Source organism: Zonotrichia leucophrys, chromosome 19 (assembly GCF_028769735.1).
Source record: "Zonotrichia leucophrys gambelii isolate GWCS_2022_RI chromosome 19, RI_Zleu_2.0, whole genome shotgun sequence".
Classification (NCBI taxonomy): Eukaryota; Metazoa; Chordata; class Aves; order Passeriformes; family Passerellidae; genus Zonotrichia; species Zonotrichia leucophrys.
The window spans coordinates 8,790,421-8,806,245 of record NC_088188.1 but is presented as its reverse complement, the minus strand read 5'-3'; the positions used below and the strand labels follow the sequence as shown (position 1 = coordinate 8,806,245).

At 40.4% G+C, this 15,825-nt stretch overlaps 1 protein-coding gene across 1 annotated transcript in view; it reads right to left on the bottom strand.

Moving 5' to 3' along the window:
• Positions 1–9,411, bottom strand: part of YPEL2 (yippee like 2) — a 33,335-nt gene extending 23,924 nt beyond the window's left edge. The window contains exon 1 of the mRNA XM_064729236.1: positions 9,320–9,411. The gene's annotated coding sequence lies outside the window, so the exon portion shown is untranslated. The remainder of the gene's footprint in view (positions 1–9,319) is intronic.
• Positions 9,412–15,825: the final 6,414 nt, after the last annotated feature.

Genomic DNA, 15,825 nt, shown 5'->3' with positions numbered 1-15,825 from the left:
GAGATAAATAAACCCCAACCAGAACAATATCCCAGCAATCCTTTAATTTGCTGCTTGCTGACCCCTCTGTCCAGACCTGCTCAGCATCAATGCTCCAGAACAATGAATAAAGCAGGAAATCCTACAGCTGCATTTATCTGACACAGCAATGAGCACACACACAGCAATTATCTGCTGCACACAGCTTTCTGCAAAAGCAGCTCATGAGCATTCATTTATTTGACCTCATAACACATTGAACATCAGCAAAAAAAAACATTTGACCTTTTTAAAGCAGACCAAAAAAAGAAAATGTTCAGGCGAGATGGTATCGCAGGAACTGCAATTCCTGTCTCAGGGCTGTGCTGAGAAAGCAAACTCCATCTCTGCTCCAGGCAGGGCAGAGAATAAAGATTGGTGAGCCAAGATCTTGGTGGGAAGCCTTGTTAAGAAAATGCCTTGAATAAAAACTTCAGATAAGCTCAGCTATAATTTACCAAGACACCACTTTGACACAGTGTGACCACATGGGCATTGTCTACCAAGAGCTGTGTCCCCACCAGTGTGGGAGAGGAGGTAAAACCTACAGGAAACGCATTCTGACATTCTACAAGCACAGCCAGCAGCTTATAGGCACCAATTTCTGTCTTAAATACAATTTTGAAATGTATTCAGTGGCTCCCAGCAATGCAAAACCCAACCCCGTGGATTTTTCATGTCCTAATGCCAACTACATTTGAATTAGGAGACAATTACCAGCTAACAGTGCATTTGTGCTGCTGCAGAACAAAGGCACGGGATGAATTTGGGCTGTGCCTCTGGTTTTCAGAATGATGAGCTCACGTTCATCAGCACCACAGGCAGTGGGCAGCAGTGGAATCGTTGCACTCACTTTAAAAAAGAACAAAAGAAGGTTTGTTCACTTTATCATCGTGCCCAGCACTGTCAGAGAGATGAGGATCTGTCACCACCAACATCATCCATTATTGTTCTTTTCTCATTCAAGAGAAATTTATCTCTGGGATGCACTCACTCCATTCAATGGAAGAGGAATTTGTGCCTATTAATTAATGCCCACCAAGTCAGGAAGTTGGTTTAGACAAAAGGAAAGGATTCTAAAGAAAAAAAAAAATTGCAACATCATTTATTGTGGGTTATCAGTGGGAAAATCAGCTGAATGTTTTCTTTGCCTGCCCTGGGTGTGTTGGGCTGTCCTGCTGAGCTCTGGGCAGGTATCAGCTTCCTGATGGAAAAACCACCACACACTTTTTGCCATTTGGCCAAATTTTGGTTCAGAACCCACCCTCCACCTGTGGGTGTCCCACACAAAGCTCTCAGCAATTCCGGAAACACAAAAAAAGGAGGAATTCTGTGCCAAGCACTTGCCAGACAAGGCCACTGTGAGCACAAGTCCATATGCCAGGGAACAAAACCATCACACACAAGCCTGATTTCAATAAAATCCATTTGCAATGCAGCTCAGATGCAAATGTTCATTGTGGCAGGACAAACAACAGGTTTGTTTGGGCTGAGAGGTTTTTTTAATGATTTATTCAATTTTAAGATCAACTTCAGCCTGTGAAATACTTATTAGAATACAGCAAATGCTACAGAAAGCTGCTTGCAGCAGCTCTGAAACGATCCAGGTATTTGGAAACCCAACCTTTCTCCTTTGGTGGGTCTCTCATTAATACAGAAAGAGTTTGAGATGTGCTGATTCCCAGAGCAAGGAGAGCACAGAGGAATTGGGTTTGGAGTTTGCTGTGCCTAAACTGGGTTGCTCCAGGCTCTGAGGAAGATTTTAGGAAAACTCTCAAGGTAAATACAGCCACTTACCAGGGTTTTCTTGACAAAAACTGCTTTAATATTCCCTAGTGCAGCTTGGAGGAAGGCTGGGCTCTAATTGGAGCTGGGGTTTGATGCCCTGCTCTGCTTCCCTATGATCAGGAGTTATCAGAGGCAGGTGTGGGACACTCAGACACACCTGGCACTGCTAAAGGAGCATTTCATACTCTGATGGTGACAGAATATCCTGGTTTGGGGCAGTTCTGGAGAGCCACAGCTCTGGGAAAGCTGCAGCAGAGCCTCTGAGGGTGGCAGGGAGGGTGGGATGTACCTTGAGGAAGGGTGAACAACCTGAATTCAACCAGGGAACAACACAAGGGGAAGCCAAGAGAGGAGCTGAAACAGCAGATGGGTGAGCACAATGTGCTTCACTCACTCCTTCAGCAGCAAGTCTGAAATGCACCAGTTTCAAACCCTGCAGAGAGCTCAGCACCGATCCCTGAGTGTCCTTTAACACCTCAGCTCATCCTCCAAACCCTGCAAGCAGGAGAAGAACACGAGAAAATGTGGAAAACAGCCAGCAGGAACCCTCTGCACTTTTATCAGCTGCATTGACATCATTACAACACAAATAATAATAATAATTAACCCCTGAGTGTCCTTTAACACCTCAGCTCATCCTCCAAACCCTGCAAGCAGGAGAAGAACACGAGAAAATGTGGAAAACAGCCAGCAGGAACCCCCTGCACTGACTTTTATCAGCTGCACTGACATCATTACAACACAAATAATAATAATAATAATAATTAACCCCTGAGTGTCCTTTAACACCTCAGCTCATCCTCCAAACCCTGCAAGCAGGAGAAGAACACGAGAAAATGTGGAAAACAGCCAGCAGGAACTCTCTGCACTTTTATCAGCTGCACTGACATCATTACAACACAAATAATAATAATAATAATAATTAACCCCTGAGTGTCCTTTAACACCTCAGCTCATCCTCCAAACCCTGCAAGCAGGAGAAGAACACGAGAAAATGTGGAAAACAGCCAGCAGGAACTCTCTGCACTTACTTTTATCAGCTGCACTGACATCATTACAACACAAATAATAATAATATAATAATAATAATTAACCCCTGAGTGTTCCTTTAACACCTCAGCTCATCCTCAAACCCTGCAAGCAGGAGAAGAACAGAGAAAATGTGGAAAACAGCCAGCAGGAACCCTCTGCACTGACATCATACAACACATAATAATATACAAACTAATAAAAATATAATATAATAATAATAATAATAATAAATAATAATAATAATAATAATAATAATAATAATAATAATAATAATAATAATTATATTATTATTATTATTATCTATTATACTTATAATAACCCCTTCTCCTCCCTGGTGTCTCTAGCAGTGAGAAGAATGAAAATTCCTCATCACCTGAGGAACGCGCTGCACGGTGACTTGGAAAAGGGCATGGAGATGGATTGGATGGAGGGATGGATATGGAGGATGGATGGATGATGATGGATGGATGGGGTGATGCTACTGGCACAGAACATCCCAGACCCGTCCCAGGGAGCCACTAGAGGGCCTCGGGAGGAGCTGCAGCAAGCAGAAGGCAATCCCAGCCACAGGGAAGCCGGGACGGGCACGAGCTGCATGCCAGCCCTGCTGCACCTGCCCTGCTCCACATTCCACAGCCAGCCCCGCCACGCTGCTGCTGCTGGTAATCACCTCCCAAAGCTGGCCTTTGGTGGCTTCTCCTCCTCTTTGAGATCATCACTCTGTGTCTAGCACAATTGTTGTGGTCAGAAATGGATATACAGCACCCCACAGCAAACCCCCCTGGTGTCTCTGATGGGCAGGATTCCTCTAAAGGTCACCTGCAAAGCACAGGGAAATGAGGTGAAACTGAAAAGGAACAAGGAGCAAATTTTAAAACTCACTTTTGTTAGAATTTTGTGTAGATTTGTCACTTTAACCCAGTAAAAACCCATTAAACTTACTGACATTAAAAAACATTTTAAAATCCTTATTTTAGGTTCTGACAGTTTGGAGATTAAATCAAATTTAAAAGTTTCACCTATTTTAATAACCCACACCAGCGCATTTTCAGGTTCCCAAATGCAAGAAGCAAGTCCAAAAGGCTCCTGCATTCCAAGCAGGAATCCTTGTGTGAATTACAGCCCTCAGCCAACTGGGAAGGGAAAGAACAGGTTAAAATAACTCACTGAAGATCATGCAGAGGTGCTTCTTTCTGGCTCCTGACTACAGAGAGCAGGGCACAATGAGAATTTTCTGATTTCTTTACAGCCTAAGGCTGGGCTTGGAGCATTCAGTGTCAGAACTGCTCACTCATCCCTCCCCACAACCCAGAGCACCATCAGACAGCACTGGGAAGGCAGGGAAAGGAAACAATCCTGGATATTTTAATCAAAGCCTTTCCTTTCCAATTTCATCTCCAAAAGGCAGGGCACAGGCTAGGACAGACACCACCCGGCTCAATGGTTTATTACAGAAGGATTCTTTAAACCTTTTTTTATTTAAAGGTATTATTAAAAGATTATAATTTATTACTTTTTCCAGGCCTGCCTCTGAAACCACAGGAGCAGGGACTGCAGGATCCAGGCTCTCCAAGCAGTGACTGACACCTCTGGCTGAATTCCCTTCCCACTCTCCCCAGTTGCCTGGCAGCGATATCTTTGCAATGCAGAAGAGCCTGTGCTGCTGATAAGGAGCAGCAGGGCGAGATTACAGCTGTGAAATGCCCACCTCCAGCTCCTTGCACCAGACCCAGGGCCCAGCTCCAGCAGAGGCCACTCCAGAGGTACCGAGCAGGAGAAATCTCCTGCAGAAATCGCGATGCCGAAAGCAGGCGGCGCTTCCGTCCGCTCCCACCGGCAAATCCCACTCGTGCCACAAATAAAAGCTGCAGCCTGGGCTAATTTAACACACAAGTGATTCCATTTCCTCCTGTACGTTTTGCAAAGCCCCGGCAGGCCCAGGAAGCTGCAGCTCCTCAGTTTCAGAGCCACCCCTGTGCTGGACAAAGCCACGCTCAAGGTGAAGGGCACACCTGGAGCCCCAGACAAGAATTCTGCCACATTCACGCTCACACAGAGCTCCACAAAATGAAACAAGACCCTTGCCCTGCTATTCCAGCACCAACATGAACTAAAGGCAGAGGGGAAAAGCTCTTCCCAGCCAACTGATCATTTACTGACAAAATGGAAACGCTTTTCATCATCCCCACTTCTCAGCTTGATTTGCTTTAATTGCAAAACAGTCTGGCTGTCCAAATAAATCTCCTATCACTGCATTTTCTGTGGTGTTCCTCAGATCACTTTATTATTTCCCTCTCTGGCACACGAAGGTATGAGCAGGATTCAATTACCTGGGTCTGCAGGACGGATCATCCATTTCTCCTGATAAAGGCAGGGAACACAGCGAGAACATTTATCTGCTGCAGGGATCACTCCAATATCCTCAGAGACATTAAAGAAGGGTCTGCTAGAGCTGCCTGTCATGAGTCACTACTACAAGCTCTCTTTGCCAAATTCCCAAGTTTTCACTGCCCACAAACCCCACCTGTTCTTCCCAGGAACTCTTTAACCCAGCAGCTCATCTGCCACAAGACAGGCAGCAGCTTTATTTTCTACCCTGATTCTGTTCTGAGTAAAGCTGAGGATAAAATGGCGAATTCTGACCCACCTCTGCCAGAAACACTTGAAATGCAACAGTTCCTGCATTAACAAGGGCCAAGCTCTGTGTTGTTCAGCCACAACCCCTCTCACTCCCCTTTAGTGTGTCAAGGGGGCAAAGCCAGGTGAGCATTTAGAACCTGAATCTTCCCATGGCAGACATTCTATAACTGAATCTAGTTTAAGAAGGTCAAGTCAGCTGTTAGCCTGCCAGGTTCTGTCATTAGTTCCTCCTGGATATCCTCTCAGCCTGCCAAGGCAGGTGCAGCACTGACTCACCTGGCGCAGTCTGTGACAGAACTGACGCACGTCTGAGCTGGGAGTTCCTGGGACTCTCCTCAACATTTCTTATTTCCCCACAGTTAATGATTAACCCCATCTTTTATTTTTGTTTGCAATGCTGGCAGTCTGTTTTTAGCAACATCTTGCCCCAGCCGTATTTCATCAGTGAAACCTCAGAGGTTTCCTCTGGAGCTCCATGGCTGGGGCCGTGCAATGCCCAGGTCACACCATGCCACGTTCTGTCCTCCTGGTGCCAATGTGAAACAGGAGAAGTGACAGCACATCAAAAACTCCTCTGAAGGGCAAATTCAAAGCATCCTCAGCTTTTGGAACTTTTAGGAGCCTTTGCTCCACTGCGGGAGTTTTGTTTTGTACAAGTCACGACAGCAGTGAAAAAAAAAAAAAAGGAGAGTAAAAGTGATATATTTTTGTGAGTTAGCAAAGCATCTCACATTTTAACATCCTCCACCTGAGCAGGTGTAAAAAACCAATCTCCAGATGGAGCTGTTGGTGAGGAGACCGGAAGGCAGCTCCACCAGCCTGCATTCCCAGTGACTCACAGAGCCTGGCACTATCATTTGTTAAAGCAAGAGTGAAGCAGGGATAATAGCTATTTACTAAAAACAGAGGAGCGTGATTAGCTTTAATTAGCATTGTCAAGTGACTTGAGATTGTCAGGTACAAGATGTGGGAGAACTAAGTCTCATTAATTATGTTATTTCCTGCAGCCTTAAGTGGCTTGGCCAGTCCAGCGAGGCTTCCGGGGATGGAGCTGCTCCCCATGGCCAACACACCCCACAGCAGAGGCTGGAAAAGGTGGAAAAGCTCCCAGGAAGATGTGGCTGTCCAGTAAAAGGTGGCAGAGGAGGAGAAGAATCAGCCACACTCAGTTTATGTGCAGCAGGACAGCCACAGAGGCTGACAAACGGGGACAAAAAGGCAAAAATGACACGGCAGAAAGCAGAGTGAGAAATAACCCACTGCCAAAATCCAGGGGGATGAGGAGCAGGGATCAATGGGGGTACAGGGAACAGGATTCAGCTCCAGGGCACAGCACTCCCACAAAACTGTGGTTTTGTTCTCCCCAAAAAGACAAACTGTAAGAAATCCACATTCCCACACAGCCAACAGACACTGATTTAGCAGCTGAGGATTTGTACCAAAGAAATGAAAAATCCTGGGGTCAGAATAGTCCCTCTCTTGCATGGACTGGAAGGAAAAGCAAACCTGTCCTCAGCCATCAGTTACTGTGATGGGATCTGAAAGACAAGACCTGCAAACAAACAGGCACAGAAAAGAGGAAACACCCTGAAGGACCAACCCACAGCTCTCCATCAAGGAGTGGGGAAAGACAGCTGTGTGTCCTGGTTTCCAACTCTGCTGCATCCTGGACATCCTGAGCAGCTTCAGAACAGCCTGAACAGGGAACTGAACCCTCAATTTCCTCATTCCTGACTCCACTCTGTGATCCCTGTGCTCCAGCACCCCACAGCTGACCTCTAATGAAGAGTCTCCTTAAGCTCTGCCTGTTAATGACCAAAGCCCAATGAAAGCCTGGCTTTATTGGTGCCTCTTCTTCCACAAACACAAGCAAAGGCAAGGCTGTGATGCAAGAACAAGAAATAAATGTTTTTTTACTCCTCTGCAATCCCTGCAATGCTTTTGTAGCACCACAGCAGATGAAGGAGGTCCCAACTTTGTGAACTTCCAGCCAGGACCTACACCAGAGTGACCAGTTCCTTAATTAAATTCTCTCTCTCTCTCAGCAACAGGTTTCAATCCATGAGTCAAGGAGCCTTTGAGGGAATGTGGATTTACAGGTAGGGATGCTGTCTGCTTCAACACAGCCCTGACTCAACTGCACACACCAAGCAGCAAGGAAAGGAAATAATTTATTCAGAATCTATGGATCCAGAGGACACCGGGGAGCTCAAGGACTGTTTTGCCAGTTATTCCAATCCTGGCACTGGGAAAGAGACACCTGCAAAGAAAGCTAAAATAATAAATAAATAAGGGAAGCACTCGACATCTCCATCACAGTATTCCCAACCTCAGCTTCAAAGCTCAGCCCTCACTTTTACACAGGAGGAAACGAGGAAGGAGGAAACAAGAGGAAGGAGGAAACAAGAACCAGGGAGGAAAGGAGAACATCCCAATTCCCTGTTCCAGCACTGCTGTTACACAGCACACCATGTTTACAAGGAACCAGAGGCGTGGATCCAACACGATGAGATCTCGAACAGAATCAGTGGGAGTGCTGTGCGAGGATGAAGTCACAGAACACATCCTCTCCAGGCAGAATCCTCTCACGGATTACAAGGCAAGCTCCCCTCAGTATCTGCTTGTTTACAACCCTCTCACTCAGCACAGGCCTCCCTGCACTGCCCAGCTTTAAGGAACCATAAACGCATTAGGAAAAATCCTTATCTGGAGCGGGGAGCCGGCGCTGAGGGAGGCAGGGCAGGTGCTGTGCCCTGGCCCAGCTGCATGCGAGGAACACTCACTGCTCTGACAGGCTCTGGCTCTTTTCTAAGACACAAAAAGGTGAGGACAGAGCCACTCCAGTAAATTGTAGGTTAAGGCTATGAGGATTCCACTTCTGTTCTTCCCACCCCATTTTAAACAGGAGGATTTCAAATCAGCTGCACTTCAAAAATCAGCATTAAAACCTGAAGCTATGAACCCAGGGCGACTTCTGTCACCTCGAACTTTTCAGCATCAAAAACCCAGGAGTCTCTATGGAGATGCAGAACCCCGTTAGCATTTCAAACCTCAACCCTGGCCCTCGGCGGAGCTCTGCAGAAGAGGAAGCTGCTACACCCTTATCAGGGGAGACAGCAGCAACACAAAACAGCTGAGCAGCGACACAGCAGCCGAGATACAACACGGAGCAGCCGAGCAGCCCCGGGAGGGCATCCATCCCCCGGCTGCCCCGCACTCCCTGCGCGCCCCCGGGCACGATGGCAGCAGAGGCACGGCCGGGGCTCCCGGGACTCGCAGCGCCGCTGGCACCCGGAGCCGCCGGCTCGGAGCCCCCGGGGAAGCTGCGGCGGCTCCGCACGGTCACGGCCCGAGCCCCCGCACGCCGGTGCCACCACGGCTCAGGGCTTGCGGTGCAATCACCGCCACAGCCCGGTGGCTGCCGAGGCACGACCACCTCTGTTCCTCCTCCTCCTCGCCCGGCGTTTCCTCGCTGCTCCCCGGCCCGGTGGCACCGAGCCCCTCCCGGCCGGACCTGTTGCCCCCCGCCTCCATCCCCCGGCCCGGCCGCGCACACAAAGGCCGCCGCTCGCCCAGCCCGGCTCTCCCACCGCCAGCACCGGGGGCTCCCCCATCTCCTCCAGCGGCCCTGATGGAGCCCCCCCGGGGATGCTCCGCGGGCTCCGCGCGGCCGCGGGCCGGGTGCAGGGGGGGACGCGGGGACACACGGACACAGACGCGGCTGTGGCGCAGCTGCGCGCGGCCGCCCAGCCCCGGCCCCGCCGCGCGCGGGCCGGGACGCTTCTCCTCGGCGGCCGCTCGCCCCTCACGCCCTCACGCTCTCCGTGCCGCCCTCACTCACCGCGGCCGCACCGAGCGCGTCCCGGCGCGGACCGAGCGCGGCGGCCGCCGACGCGCACAGAGCCCGCAGCGCCTCCCCCGCCCGCCGCCTGCTCCCTCCCCTTATACCCTACCGGCGCTGAGCGACATCGACTTTAACCAATCAACGCACGCCGCCACATAGCAACACGCCGCGGATTGGCTGGTGCCGGCCGCAGCCCATTTTTGCCCAGCCATTCAGAGCGCGGCGCTCCCGCCCCTCCCGCGCGCACCCGCGGGTCCGCACGCAGCGGCTGCGGCGGGCGCAGCCAATGGGAGCGCGGCTCGCGCTGTCGCAGCCAATGGGAGCGCGGCTCGCGCGGCCGCACAACAAACACGGCGCGGGCTCTTAAAGGGGCCGCGCCTCCCGCGGGGATGCGCGCAGGATGCGCGGGGGATGCGCGGCCCCGAGGGTCCCGGGGCTTCCGGGGTCACGGCGCAGGGAAAGGGGCGGCTGCGGTCACTGGGCCAGGGCTGTGCGGTATTTCCGTCTTTCCCCGCGCAGGTAATTAGCGCGCGTTAATGAACGGCGGCAATGAGCGGTGTCTGTGCGCGGGGTGGGCGCTGGGGTTGGGAGAGCAGCGGCAGAGCAGAGACACAAAATGCACGAATTGAACCCCAAAATCACCAGTAGTAACCCCAAAATTAATCATTATTAACCACCAAAATCCATCAGTGCTAACCCCAAAATTCACCAATATTAACCCCCAAAATCCATCAATACTAACCCAAACATTGTCAATATCAACCCCAAAATTCACCGGTACTAACCCCAAAATTCACCAATATTAACCCCCCAAATCCACCAGAACTAATCTCAAAATTCATCATTATTAACCCCAAAATCACCAGTACTAACCCCAAAATTCACCAATATTAACCCCCAAAATCCATCAATACTAACCCAAACATTGTCAATATCAACCCCAAAATTCACCAGTACTAACCCCAAAAATCACCATTATTGGCCCCAAAAATCCACCCATATTAACACCAAAATCTACCGGTACTAACCCCAAAATTCACCAATATTAATCTCAAAGTTCATCAATATTGACCCCAAAATCCACCAGTACTAACCCAAACATTCTCAATATTAACCCCAAAATCCACTATATTAACCCCAAGCCCCACCAGTACTAACCTCAAAATTCATTAATATTAACTAAAAAATTAACCCAAAATTAACAAATATTAATCCCCAAAATCCACCAATACTAACCCAGCTTCTCCACCCACCTCAGGGCTAACAGCAGAAATGAGGATATTTTATTTTTCTCCATCCATGAATTTTCCAGCAGATTTGTGCCCCAGCAGTGCTCACACCCCCAGCAAACCCCAATTAAATCCAAAATCCCCTCAAAGCTCTGTAATTAACACAGAGAGCTCAGGTCACTGAAGGCTTCTCCCTGTTTTTATTCCCTAATAACAATAATTCAGTTTATAAAGTACAGGTTTAATAATCCCAGAAGGGTTTGGGGTGGAGGGGAATTTAAAGTCCATCCCATTCCACCCCTGGTGGATTATTATTAAATAATATTATTATTAAAAATAATATATTTAATATTGGAAATGGCCAAGGACTCTTCCCATCATCCCCTAGACATTTCCAACATGAAAAATATTTAATTAATATCTTCTATCTGTCCATTTCTCACAGCCATGATTAAAGTTCTGCATCTTCAGGGCTGAAATATATTTGTTTTATGAGTTTATTTTTGTTCTAACTTTCTCTTGCTTAAGGAAATTCTTAATGATATTTTATTGCAGAATTCCTGAATTGGTAATAAGAGCAATATTCTGGTTCAAATGTTAAAGACATGGAGTAATAAGGCAATATTTCCATTAATTATGATAATTTTTAAAAAATAACATCCTAGCTTTTTCAGCCCCTCTCCCCAGTGCTAAAAACTCTGAATTTAACAGATCTGCACGAGGTTATCAGCAGGAAGTGGTGACAGAATTTACTTGAACTTGAAATCACCCAGAAACCACAAGAAACCATCAGCAAAACAAATTGACACCACCAAAGAAGGGAATTTTTTCTTTTCACCCCAGAATTTTTCAGTACATTATTATTATTATTATTATTATTATTTACAAGGTGAACATTAATATTGTTTATATATAAAGGTTTCTGTTGTTTATTGGTTAAGGGTGATGAGAAATTGGAATTATTTTGCTTTAATTCAGCATCACTGTGGAGATCTGGGGGCTCACACAGCTTTGAGGTTGTAGTAAAATATCACCATAAAAAAGCTAAAATTTCTTATCTAAACCCCATGATTTACAAAAATTGGAAGGTTTTTAGGGACACCAGTGTTTTATAAGGAGAATTTCACTCACCTTTGTAAAATAAAACATTGATTTAAAATAAAACATTGATTTAAAGGCTGCTTATTAAAGCTTTAAATCCCATTTTCACATTTGATTCTGGGTTATTTTGGTTGCAAACTTTGCTGGGCTGAGCTTTAGGGAAACCTATTTTAAAAAAATCTGAATTTTGGCTCTACAATAATTACAATTTAGCTTTAAACTGAACACTGAGCAGGATTTTTAAGCTCTCTATTTGCAAACACTCATTTTTTGGAGCCTGAACAGCACAAGTACTGTTTTTTCCCTGCTCAGTGGCTGATATCAGTTTAAATAATAATTATTATTTAAACCAGCAAAGCCCAACTGCTCCAGCATCGCTGCCTGGGGGAAACTTTTGTCAGGCAATTCTGAGAGGGGAGAAAACTGCAGAGCACCCACGGAGGAATTGCCTCAGCCCTGGGAATTAAATCTGTGTTTGCAGCTGATAAAATCTCCATTTCTTGGCATTCCTGATTTTATTTACAGGAATTGTAAATAAATAAGGGTTATTAAATAAATAAATATTTATTTATTTATTTAATATATTAAAATATTAAATATTTTAATAAATAAATATTTATTTATTAAATAAGGGTTATTAAATAAATCTTTATTTATCTTTGGAACCAAGATGCCTCCCCTGCTATTGCCTGTTTTTCTTTATTTGGGAATAAAATAACCTAAAATGGGAATATCTGAAATTTTTGATGTAGCAGCATCCTTTCAATGTTCCCATCATTAATAGAAATAATTTTATTTCACTATTTTTGGTGCTTCAGTGCTTCATCCTGCCCCAAAATCACCAAGCCATGACAGTGCAGCTGTAACACAACCCCAGGGGCTGCTCCCTCATTTTCCTTTCTGCAGCAATAATCCCGATTTCACAATTAGGATTTCCATGGAAATCGGTTTTACCGTGCAGAAATGGATGGGGAAAGCTCCTAACCCGGGGCTCCCTGGGCTGCACCCGCAGTGCGGGCTGCCGTGCCGAGGATGAGGATGAGGATGATGATGATGAGGATGATGAAGGCTGGAAAGGCAGCGGGAAGCCGCGGGCTGTGGCGCCCTCCGGCGGCAGCACCGAGCAGGGACATCCCCGGTTATTGCCTGCCCTAATTCAGCCCTGCTGAGCACTGGGAGTTTCAAGAAACTCATATAAAAATATAAGATATATAAAATTTTATCTTAATATAAAATAAATAATAATTTAATATATTATATTTTTTATATATTTATATATAATAAGATAAAACATAACATTTATATATATAATGAAAATATATAAATGTGTATATATTTTATATATATATATAAAAATATGACATATACAAATTAATATATCAAAACATAAAAAATATATAAAAATTATATATTTTATATATATATATAAATTGAATATAAATTTTTATATTAAAAAAGTTATGATAAAATAAATTTATATATACATTTTGTATATTTTATTATTATAATTATATATGTGTATATATATGTATATATATATATTTTATAGATAAAATATATATATATATATTATATATGTGTGTATATATATGTATATATAAGTATATATGTGTATATATATGTATATATATATAAATATATATATACATTATATATAATACATAAAAATTTTATATATATTTTCATATATATTAAATTTTTATATATATTATACTTTTATATATATTGTACAAAATATATATTATATAAAATATATATAATATAAAATTTATACATATTATATATATAAAACTTATCTTATATATAAATATATAATTTATGCATATAATAAATATAATAAAATATTTTATATAATTTTTATATAGTATATATATAAAATATATATTCTATAAAAATTTTATATATAACTAGATATAAAATAAGTATAACATATATAAGTATATTATATATTTTATATATATAATAAATAAAAATTATATAAAATATTTTTATTATATATAGATATATATTATATATAAATTATATATTTAAGATAAAAAAATTATATATAATATATAAATGTTATATAATATATATTTTCTATTATATATATAAAATATATATTCAATAGAAATTTTATATATAACTATTAGATATAAAAAAGTATAACATATATAAGTATATTCTACAAATATACTTTTATATAAATATAAAAATGTATATTAGAATCTATACCAATGATAATATATTCTATGATATATAAAATTCATAGATAAAAATTATATAAAAGATATAGTATATAAAATTTATAGATAAAATTATATAATATATATTAATATATACATTTCTATATTATATAAATAATATATAAGTAGATATTTTATATTATTTACTTATAATATTCTATTGTTTATTATTATATTTTCAATACATATTATGAATATATTCATATACTATAACTATATTGATATAGTAAATATAATACTATATTTAATTGTAATTATATATCATTATATATGTAATTATATATCATTATATATGTAATTATATATCATATAATGTAATTATATATGATATTATAATAAGAGAAAACGTAATTATATATATTTAATATATCTAATATTATTTTAATATATAATGTAATTATATATAAAACTTAATATAATTATATATATACACACATTTTCAATACATATTATGAATATATTCATATACTATAACTATATTGCTATAGTAAATATAATACTGTATTTAATTGTAATTATATATCATTATATATGTAATTATATATCATATAATGTAATTATATATAATATATGAGAAAATGTAATTATATATATTTAATATATCTAATATTATAATAATATATAATGTAATTATATATAAAACTTAATATAATTATATATATACACACATTTTCAATACATATTAATATATTCATATACTATACCTATATTGATATAGTAAATATAATACTGTATTTAATTGTAATTATATATAATTATATATGTAATTGTATATCATATAATGTAATTATATATAATAAGAGAAAATATATATATTTAATATATATAATATTATAATATATAATGTAATTATATTTAAAACTTAATATAATTATATATATACACACATTTTCAATACATATTATGAATATATTCATATACTATAACTATATTGATATAGTAAATATAATACTATATTTAATTGTAATTATAAATTATTATGTATGTAATTATATATCATATAATGTAATTATATATAATATTATAATAAGAGAAAACATAATTATATGTAATATTTAATATATCTAATATTCTAATAATATATAATGTAATTATATTTATTATATTATATTTTCAATACATATAATGAATATATTCATATACTATAACTATATCGATATAGTAAATATAATACTATATTTAATTGTAATTATATATCATTATATATGTAATTATATATCATATAATGTAATTATATATAATATTATAATAAGAGAAAACGTAATTATATATATTTAATATATCTAATATTATAATAATATATAATGTAATTATATATAAAATTTAATATAATTATATATACACACATTTTCAATACATATTATGAATATATTCATATACTATAACTATATTGATATAGTAAATATAATACTATATTTAATTGTAATTATAAATTATTATGTATGTAATTATATATCATATAATGTAATTATATTTTCTCTTATTATATATAATTATATATATTTAATATATCTAATATTATAATCATATATAATGTAATTATATATAAAATTTAATATAATTATATATATACACACATATATACATACATATATATATATTTATATATATATATTTATATATATACATATATTACATATTATAGTATATATGCTGAAAATTCCTCAGAATAATCAGCACCTCGAGCCTTCTTGCTTTGGATAAATAAATTGTGAATTTGCTCTGAATTTTCTGTTTGAGCTGCAGATTTATGGCAGGTGGCAGCACCTGAAGTGATCACAAATAAATATTTTCCATGTTAAAAGATTCTGTCCTGTCCCCCAGTTCCCTGGTCTGGTTTAGCAAACATTTGGGAAATGTTTTAAGGAATCAAACAGCACCCAGAGCCATCTGGGGAATCCTCCTTGTGCTGGAAAAATCCATTAAAATTTACTGGAAATTGTAACAC